Here is a 10,046-nt window from a genome sequence, read left to right as displayed (position 1 = left end):
GGATGGGAAACCTGGTGAGTACATATGGTTTCTAATCCCATGATCTTATAATGATATATATTTTAAAGCCTGCAAGATAAACTTTTGTTTATCAACTCAAATATATCTCATACAAGCAATCTACCAATCTCGTCGATCCTTACATATTCATCATATACAACAACATTACAACATTTGACTAGAATGCTTAATGTGAACAATGATTTGACTATGTTGCTTCAGGGATTCTTTAGCAGTAGACGAGAATCAATAAAGAAAAAAGAGGAAATAAAGGAGCACTCGATTTATTATACCTAATCCATGCTCTCAGAATCATTGATAAGTGAATATACTAAATCCATACTCTGGGATTGGTGATGAATGACTATGCCTAATCTATACTCTCGGACCAGTGCTGCATATTACCTAATCGTTACTCTCAGATCTGTAATGAATGACCGTACTTAAACCATAGTTTCAGATTAGTGATAAATGACTATACTTAATATATACACTTAGATCAGTAATGAATGACTATACTAAATTCATACTCTCGAATCAATGATGAATTTACACCACGAGGCATACTTTCATCAAGGGTGGTCATCTATATTCTGCTAAATTACTTACAAAACTAATTTGGAGACAAAGGGGGTGACGCAGGGAAACACTGAATACCCTTCCGATCAGCAATGTCAGACTTGTATCCTCCGCTCATATCTTATACATACTATTAAGAAGACACTACCCAATATATATCTTTATTAAACTTAAGCCTCCATTACAAGTCTTATCTTATCCCTCGGTGAGACTACAATGCTCAACTCATCATGCCAACTCCTCTTGGCCAACATTATCCTACCTTAGTGTATTTATTTGACACCAAGTATTTTAGGTATTAATATACTTCTATCTTCCCTACTAGTACTTCTATCTAATAGTTTAAGAAGTACTTGTATTAAAATCATATTCATGAAAGGGACTATGCACTCACCTGACTTAGCTGGATGACTGGAGAATTCGGCAACGTTCCGCCAAACTCCTTGACTCTTTCCTTGATGTGACCTGGGTACAAATATCACTAATTCTTAGTTTTATATTCCTAGTGACTATTGATAGTCTAGATTCTTCACTAATCCCAATGTCTACATCAAAATCTATGAAGTAGGGAACAATGAGGTAGCATCACATTGCAGGTAGGGTATGTTTGGTATATAAAGTATAATATTTGGAAATCGTACTTTAAATACCTCACTAAATCCATCTTACCCGTAAGGAGATCAATCAGTATAATGAATTGGAATCAATGATAAATCTTATTTATAGGTTCATTATGACGACTATGAACATAAATATAAGTTACACTTGAAATAAATAAGTGTAGAAAAACTTACATATATATAGAGAAAATTGGGAAATTACGTAGGCAGAACTCCGAAACTAAAAGCTCCTATTTTCTGGATTCTCAGATCCTCCGGTGTCTAGCCTAAGAACTTTAACATTCTAAGAAATTTCAGATTTTTCAGAGAGATTTTCTAGAGAGAAAGTTTGGTGAATGTTATAAGGACTATTGTTGATTTGAGCTTCTATTTAAGGAAATATGGGGGTACGCGCCGTGTTTGGCCTTGCGTACGCCATGCGTCCATGCGTCGTCCATCCACCTGGTGCATGACATAATCTTTCTAGAATATAGGCGCACCACACATACTTACCTGCACGCCACACGCTCTGTATGATTCTTGAACTTTCAAAATTTCATATATTCCTGATACAAGCTCCGTTTTAGATGTTCTTTATATCCATGCATAGATATCGACGAGATCTACAACTTTCATTTAGACTCCGCCAACTAATTGCGGTACACAAAGTCGATGGTTGTGGTAGAGTGAGATGAAAAAGAGATGTAATACGCGGTTGGGTGGGGATATGGTGCTCCCATTTCAAATTTAATAATAATATATGTTGAAACAATAAACTAATGATCGATAGATTTAATGATAGAAAAGAGAATCAAATAAGATGAACAATTGATCAAGAAGTGTCGAATGATTATAATATCAAAGCCTTAGAAGAGGTCAAGGTGAACTTCTTTGTAAAGGCAATGTAGGGCGATACAATTGATAACCCTAATACAGTGCATGCACTCACTATAAATAGTCTAACCCTAATATCATTAAATCTCGGGTGGATAGGCCCAACCTGTTACAAAACAGACTATTCAAGGACAATACAATTGACTCAAAATTATTTAACCCAACAATCTCCCCCTTTGTGTCAATTAAGGAAGGTAGATTCTTCAGCGCTGCTGACGTTTCTGGACTTTAAACAGCTTCGACATTAATCCAGCATAGTGTTGTGAACCACGATATACCATTTGATTGTATCTACGAAGCACTACTTATCCGCATAATATTTCACTTTGCATTGTTTTGTTATGCCCGAAATGTAGCTCAGAGAGGAAGTAGAATGAAGATGCTTGTCTGGTAAGGAGAACAAGCACTTCTGAACATTAACACCTTCTCTATCCCTTTGTTGAAATGCCACGCTCCAATTATCCTTTCGTATTTTTCCAAGCTTCATCTTGCTTATGTCCTTCGGAGCTTCCTTTGTTCGTACCGTGGGTTTCGTTTGGAGTACAGCCGCAATCTCTACATCCATTTTGTCACACCCAAAAATTTCATGCCAATTTAAAATTTTTTCAAAATATTTAAAAAGCCAATCATCATTGCAAAGTTGTTCTCAAATATCTAACATCAGAGTTTTCCCATAAACATAAACAAATCATGAGGGGCGGTACGATCATGCCTTCGCCTTGCCGCGGTCCCCTGATGTACCTAAAACAATAAACTGAAACTGTAAGCCGGAGGGCTCAATGAACTACCCCCAAAATACCAATACCACACCGATAATACCATATCAGTAACAAATAATCAGCAACATGCATACTGGACCTTCAGCCTGACTGGACCGCCCTGCAGGGCCTACAGTCTAACCGAGTCTATCCTGAGCCTTCGGCATGACTGGACTACCCTCTTCGGGCCTACAGTCTCTCCGGACCGCTCGTAGGGTATCTTGGCCTTCAACACAAAGTAGGACAGCCTCAACCCAACCGTCAAGCAAATAATCAGGTGCGCATAACTAACATATACTGGCATACATAGGTATCAAACATAACTATCTCATTGATCATCAATACTAGCAATCCCTCATAATCCAAGCACCGACTTAGCAGGTAACTAACATACCAATCCCTACGGATCATAAGAGCATAATAACATACTGTCTATCCTGATACCGAACTATCAGATCATAACCAAATATAGCATTCCATAACCAAGATAACAACTAAAGGGTCGACCTTGGTGCCTCAGACCCTGTTGATATAGTGAGGATAACTCACCTCGCAAATGCCGACTCGGTAGATAAACTCCAACTCTCGGATCACTGCCACAAACTCCACCACCTATTATCATAATATAACCATACTCGTAAGCTCCCAACCTTTCAAGGTACCGCATCAGTCGGCTAGTCAACCCCTGCTCAAAGTCAACAGTCAATAGTCAAGGTCAACAGTTCATGTTGACCCTTACTCGTCGAGTCCCCTCGACTACTCGTCGAGTTCCTCGAGATGCTCGTCCACTCGCCGAGTCCCCGAAGTGACTCGTCGAGTTCCTAAGGTTCACGATCGAAACCCTAAGGCCACTCGTCGAGTTTTCCTTCTTGCAACTCGACAGGTTCACATGCATTCATCAATTTAGGGAAACATTAACCGACTCACCGAGTTGTTCATCCAACTCGTCGAGTCTACGACAATCTTCATCGGACTCATCGAGTTGTTCATCCAACTCGTCGAGTTTAATGCCTATCTTCATATGACTCGCCGAGTCCCTCCATCCCTTTAACCATGAGACACTATTCAAGCCATGCCAAGGCCCCAAATTGCAGATCCAACTTCCTTAGGCATTCTTATCATGTAAAGTTGCAAAATTTACGTGCATGCAAGGCTTTAGGACCCTAAAATGCCAGAACTAAGCTTGCAATGAAGTCACATCCATAAGAGAAGGCTCATACTAGACAAGGCTGATGGCTTTATGAATCTCGAAGCCAAGGGAAGTCCAGATCTGAAGTTACAACTTCAGATCTTGGCTTAAACACAAGAACCCTTTCCTAAACTCATGCACAAGAGGGTTTAGGAGAAAATGAGTCAAGGGAAAAATGATCTAATACCTTCAAGATATCCCTTTCTGATGTAGAACTTGAAACCCACAAATTCTTGCTTCAACTAGCTTGCTTCCCAAATGATTCCTTCACCAAAACTCCTCTCCAAGCTTAAACCTCCAAAGAATACACACACACACACACACTCGAGTTAGGTCCTTTATGGACTCTCAATGGACTATAGAGAGGGCAAGGGAGGCTTGTGCTTCTTTAAATTGGGTGCAAAACCTCGGGATTTAGGGTTTTATCTACCAGCTCCTACTCGTCGAGTCCCTTCTTGGACTCGGCGAGGAGGCCACTAAAACACGTGGACCAACCCGCTGCTACTCGACGAGTAGGGCAACCAACCCGCTGAGTAGACCTTGGAAACAAAAGAATTCTTATTTAAATCAATACCTGAGAATCGGGGCGTTACACATTTTGTCGATTTCTTGAATGTAGGAGACCAACATCCTTTTCATATGTGCCAGAATGGGTTCAAATTTATGTTCATCTTTTGACAAAATATTGAATAAAGAAATCCAATCATATGGATTAAGGCACGACAGGTCATCAAGAGAGAATTCAAACACTGAACTCACATCTCCTCAAACAGCTTTGAACCAGACATTGACAAAGCTTTCTGTTTCCATCGGACCAAAGACTTTCACAGCTGTAATCTTCTTTGAACTCCATGTCTGGTACCGAGGCTTCCCGTGCTTGAGGTAGAAGGAGAAAAGCGTATGATTGATGTCATTGTCTGTAATAGGTGCTTTCTCAATCTTTTCAAAACTACGAAACAGGAAAGATTTCAGAGTGATCGGGAAGTCAAGCTTAGATTCCGAAGTGTTTTCCAATTTAAACGAAACAACTGGCTCCAACTAGTGAACACTTGGATTATCGATTTCCTCGTTTAAAATCCGCTCCATAGTCCAAGGAGGGAAGACGACCTTCTGAGTTTCAAGGGCAACCTGAGCATCGTGAATCTCCTTTTTACGAGCTTCAGGTTTTTTAGGAATACACTCAACATTATTAAGCTCTTTGTCACGAGAATTTCGTTTGAGCTTTGCCGCCTTAGATAAATCTTCTTCTTCATCATCATCATCAACCATTTTTCCATTTCCCTTAGATCCAGAAGCTTCATTACCCTTCTGATCTTTTGTTTGCGGTTGTGGCTTGTGTGCGTACTCACCAGATTCACCAGTTGGTTTCTTGGGTTCTTCACTAGATGTCTTCTTCTGAGTTTCTCCCCTTTGTTTTGGAAGAGCATCGGACTCCGAAACACCTTCGTAGTCAAGAGAGACTCAGAAGTGTCTGTGTGATATCCCGTTGAATTATGATCATCTGTTTGTTGAAAAACAATGAAAGTGGTCTTTTTATTTAGGTTTTAAAGGGTGGCTTAAGCTTCAACCAAATTCCGAATCTCAACATGAGTCTGAAAGTCTGGAAGAAGTACTTGTCTGACAAGTGTAGCCATAAAAACAAGTATGCTTTGGAATTTTTTAAGTGGATGGATAGTGTAGAAATCTCAATAAAAATAAAACCTGAATCTTATGGGAAGAAATGTGTTAGGCCGAGAACATTCCATTAAGATCTCGCAAAAATCAAAATAATGAGATTCCCAGATACAAACCACTTGGGTTGTTTTTTCGTTAATGCCATGGTGAAAAATCTAGAACATATTAATTGTTCACCGTCAAGTCAGGAATTGGTTTCGGATTTTGGGTTTCAGTCAATTTGTGGTGATAACGAATTTATAATCATAAACATAGATGTTGTGTAACCATAAATCTCAGTGGTAATTGTTGAGAATCTTGAGGGTTACATTTGTGAAAATGAAAATGATGGAGAAAAAGTGGAGGTGGTTCCAAAGATAAAATGTACCTCTACTATATAAGACTGACCAAGAAGGAAACTCTTAACTCGTTTGAGAAGAGTAAGGTAGCTCAATGACTTATGTGAATTTATACCCTATTTGGGAAGAAACCATTGGTGTTATCAATTCAGTAAGGTTTCAAACATAGAGTCTCAGAGGCTTTCGACAACATCCAACAACAGCATGCTTCTAGGGACACTGAACTAGTTTTCGAATTATAAACCTTTCCCCATCGTTTTGAATTGAAAGCATAATGAATATGTAACCGCTTCTACAATACATGAAGTACATATCACACAAAATAAAAGAATATATTTTTTCAATTTTGGGTTTTTCTGAAAAAGATAAAACAGAAAGAAAGAAAATATTTTTGTTGATTTTTGAATTTTTTGAAAAAGAAATAAAAACTGAAAAATAAAATCAAAAACAAAAATATACAATGATTTCCGAATCAGTTGGAAGAAACTTAATATACAAAGGATACAAAAATTCTGAACCATTAGATGAACAGCTGAATCTAAGTCGTTCTGAGGGCTCGCAACCATTTGGAACATCAAGCACAAATTGCGAACATTCCGAGGGCTTAGAGCGGTTTGGAGAAAAAACACGGCTTTACTTTACTATGTTGTTTTTGGAACGGAGATTGTTTCTATCATTCCTAAGCCATGTAAAATTCGATTGCAAGTTTGTTCAGGTAAGGCTTTCATAATGATATCAGCTAGTTGGTTAATGGATCTCACAAAGTGAAATTCGACATTGGCATCTTCTACATGATGCTTTATGAAATGATACCTCAGTGCTATATGTTTTGTGTTGGAATGTTGCACTGGGTTATGTCAAATGCGAATAGCACTTTCAAAGTTGCAGTATAAGGGGATCCTCATCATATTTATCCCATAATCTCTAAGCTAAATTTGAATCCATATCACTTGTGAAGTGCATGAGGCAGCAGTGATATACTCAGCTTCAGCGGTATATAAGGAGACGCATGTTTGCTTCTTCGATTACCAACTTACGAGTTTGCCATCTAGAAATTGACATCCTCCTGTTGTACATTTACGATCTAGACTGCATCCACCAAGATCAACATCAAAGAATGGTTGCACAAAGAAACCTGAATTTGAAGGGTATCAAATTCCAAGTGAGGTGGTTCTCTAAAGATAACGAAGAATATTCTTCACTACAGTCATATGTGGTTCACGGGGATTCAAATAAATCTTAGTGGCCCCGGGATGGATCGAGAACCTCGATCGGTGCACCTCCTCCATCAAGGTGGTACGTGCCCCGCCTGCATACGACACCCAAATCCGACCCTGAAAGGTCATAAGCCTGCGGCTATCGATAACGAACTCAGGTACCTGCCCAATCACCCTCTCTCTCTTGCGGTTCTCCGGTCTCACGGCCTCTGCCTGGGCCTCCCGAATGGTGTCCAGCACCGGAGCCGTCATTGTCAACCACATACAAATGTCTCGAATTGAGGCACTCTCCGCCCTACGTCTCAGGGCATCAGCTACAACATTAGCTTTTCCTTGGTGGTACAGGATCTCACAATCGTAATCCTTTATCATGTCCAACCATCTCCTATGGCGCATATTCAGGTTGGGCTGATCCATCAAATACTTCAAGCTCTTGTGGTCCGTGTATATGATACACCGAACCCCATACAGATAGTGATGCCAGATCTTGATGGCGAACACCACTGCCCCCAGCTCCAAATCGTGGGTGGGATACCTCACCTCATGAGGCTTCAGCTGCCTCGATGCATACACTATCACATGCCCCCTCTGCATGAGTATTGCACCAACCCTGATATCGATGCGTCACAGAACACCACAAAATCCTCCATCCCTTCTGGGAGGGCTAACACCGAGGCTTCGCATAATCTCTGGCGAAATGTCTCAAATGAGGTCTGCTGCTCCGGACCGCACGGAAAAGCATCACCCTTCCGGGTCAAACTTGTGAGAGGCACAACGATCTTGGAGAAATCCTTGATAAATCTCCGATAGTAGCCAACCAATCCTAGAAAACTCCTGATCTCGGTGGGTGATCTCGGTACCTCCCACCTCATAACCGCCTCAATCTTGGCCGGATCGACCAGAATCCCATTCTGGTTGACGAGATGCCCCAAGAACTGGACCTCCCGTAACCAGAACTCGCACGTGGAGAATTTGGCATAAAGCCTCTCGGTCCTCAATACCCCGAGAATCTCTCTCAGATGCTCCTCATGTTGCTCTCTAGATCTCGAATACACCAAAATATCATCAATGAACACGATCACCGAACGATCCAACATTGGCCTGCACACCCTGTTCATGAGATCCATGAACGCCGCCGGTGCATTCGTGAGCCCGAAAGGCATCACCACGAACTCGTAATGGCCATAACGAGTCCTGAACGCCGTCTTCTGGATATCCTCATCACGCACTCTCATCTGATGATATCCAGACCTCAGATCAATCTTGGAGAACCAAGACGCTCCCTGCAACTGATCAAACAAATCATTGATCCTCGGTAATGGGTAACAGTTCTTGACCGTCAACTTGTTCAACTCCCGATAATCAATGCACCTCCTGTGTGAACCATCCTTTTTCCTAACAAAAAGGATCGGCGCTCCCCATGGTGAGCTACTTGGTCTAATAAACCCCTTCCCCAGCAGCTCTTGAAGCTGTGAGGATAACTCCTTCATCTTTGGCGGTGCAAGGCGATAAAGCGCCTTGGCGATAGGCGCTGCCCCCGGAACCAAATCGATATGGAACTCTACCTGCCTCTCAGGAGGCACACCCGGCAACTCCTCGGGAAAAACATCTAGGAACTCGCGCACTATCGGAACATCATCAATCGAACTTAGCCTCTGAGCGGCCACTCGTGTGTCCATCACATTGGCTACAAACCCGCTGCAGCCCTACTGTAAACTCTGTCTCGCTCTGGCAGACGAACAAAACGCTGATACACATCGGGTACCCTCACCGTACACCATAAGTACTCCCCCACTAGGGTCTCGTATCGTCACCAACTATCGCTTGCAGTCTATAATAACCCCAAATCGGCTCAACCAATCCATGCCCACTATGACACACACGTCCCCCGTTGCAATCAGGACCAAATCTATTGGGAACTCAACACCGAAGATCTCGATTACACATCCTCGAATCACATCCGTATCATACACCGCTTGCTCGTCAGCTATAGAAACTCGCAAAGGTCGACTCAACGCCTCTCGTCGGATACTGATGTGCTGACTAAACGCTAGGGAAACAAATAAATGACTCGCACCTGAGTCAAATAATACCAAAGCAGGTACAGAATTCACAAGAAAAGTACCTACCAATATCATAATATAAGCACAACATCTCAAACTCAACATAAATAAGTGAAAGAATACATACCAGCCACAACATCGGGCGCCGCGTGGACCTCCTCTGCTGTCAACTGGAAGGCTCCTCGCGAGCCTTCTCTTGCCTCAGCCTTCACCGGCCAAACCTCAGTAGCTCGCACGGCGGCAGGGGCAGATACCTGAGGTGCTCCATATGCCGTCCCCCGCAGCTGCGGACACTCGGCCTTCCAATGGCCCGTCTGGTTGCAATGAAAGCAAACCATGAACCCCTTGGGGCAATCCTTGGCTTTATGCCCCTCCTTTCCACATTTGTATCAAGCACCCGATCGACAGGCCCGTCATGTCCCTTGCCGCACTTCCTGCAAGTGCAACCCTTCTCGCCTCCAAATCTTGAATCGGCGGGCTTTGCCCGCTTGGCTGCCGGCTGAGACTATGTCGGTCGCCGATCCATCCCCTGAGACTCAGCCTCCTCCCTGGCCTGAGTCTCCAACTCAATCTCCCTCTTCCGGGCATTTTCCTGGAGCTCAGCAAATGTCCGGTAAGTCGAATTCGACACGAACTCCCGAATATCCCTCCTCAAAATGCCCAACTACTAGCTCACGCATGCCCATTCGGTAGACACCTGCTCAGGGCAGAACATCGCCCTCTCATGAAACTTCC

Source organism: Lactuca serriola, chromosome 3 (assembly GCF_051521515.1).
Source record: "Lactuca serriola cultivar US96UC23 chromosome 3, Lser_US96UC23_V15, whole genome shotgun sequence".
NCBI lineage: Eukaryota > Viridiplantae > Streptophyta > Magnoliopsida > Asterales > Asteraceae > Lactuca > Lactuca serriola.
This window is presented reverse-complemented; position numbering follows the sequence as displayed.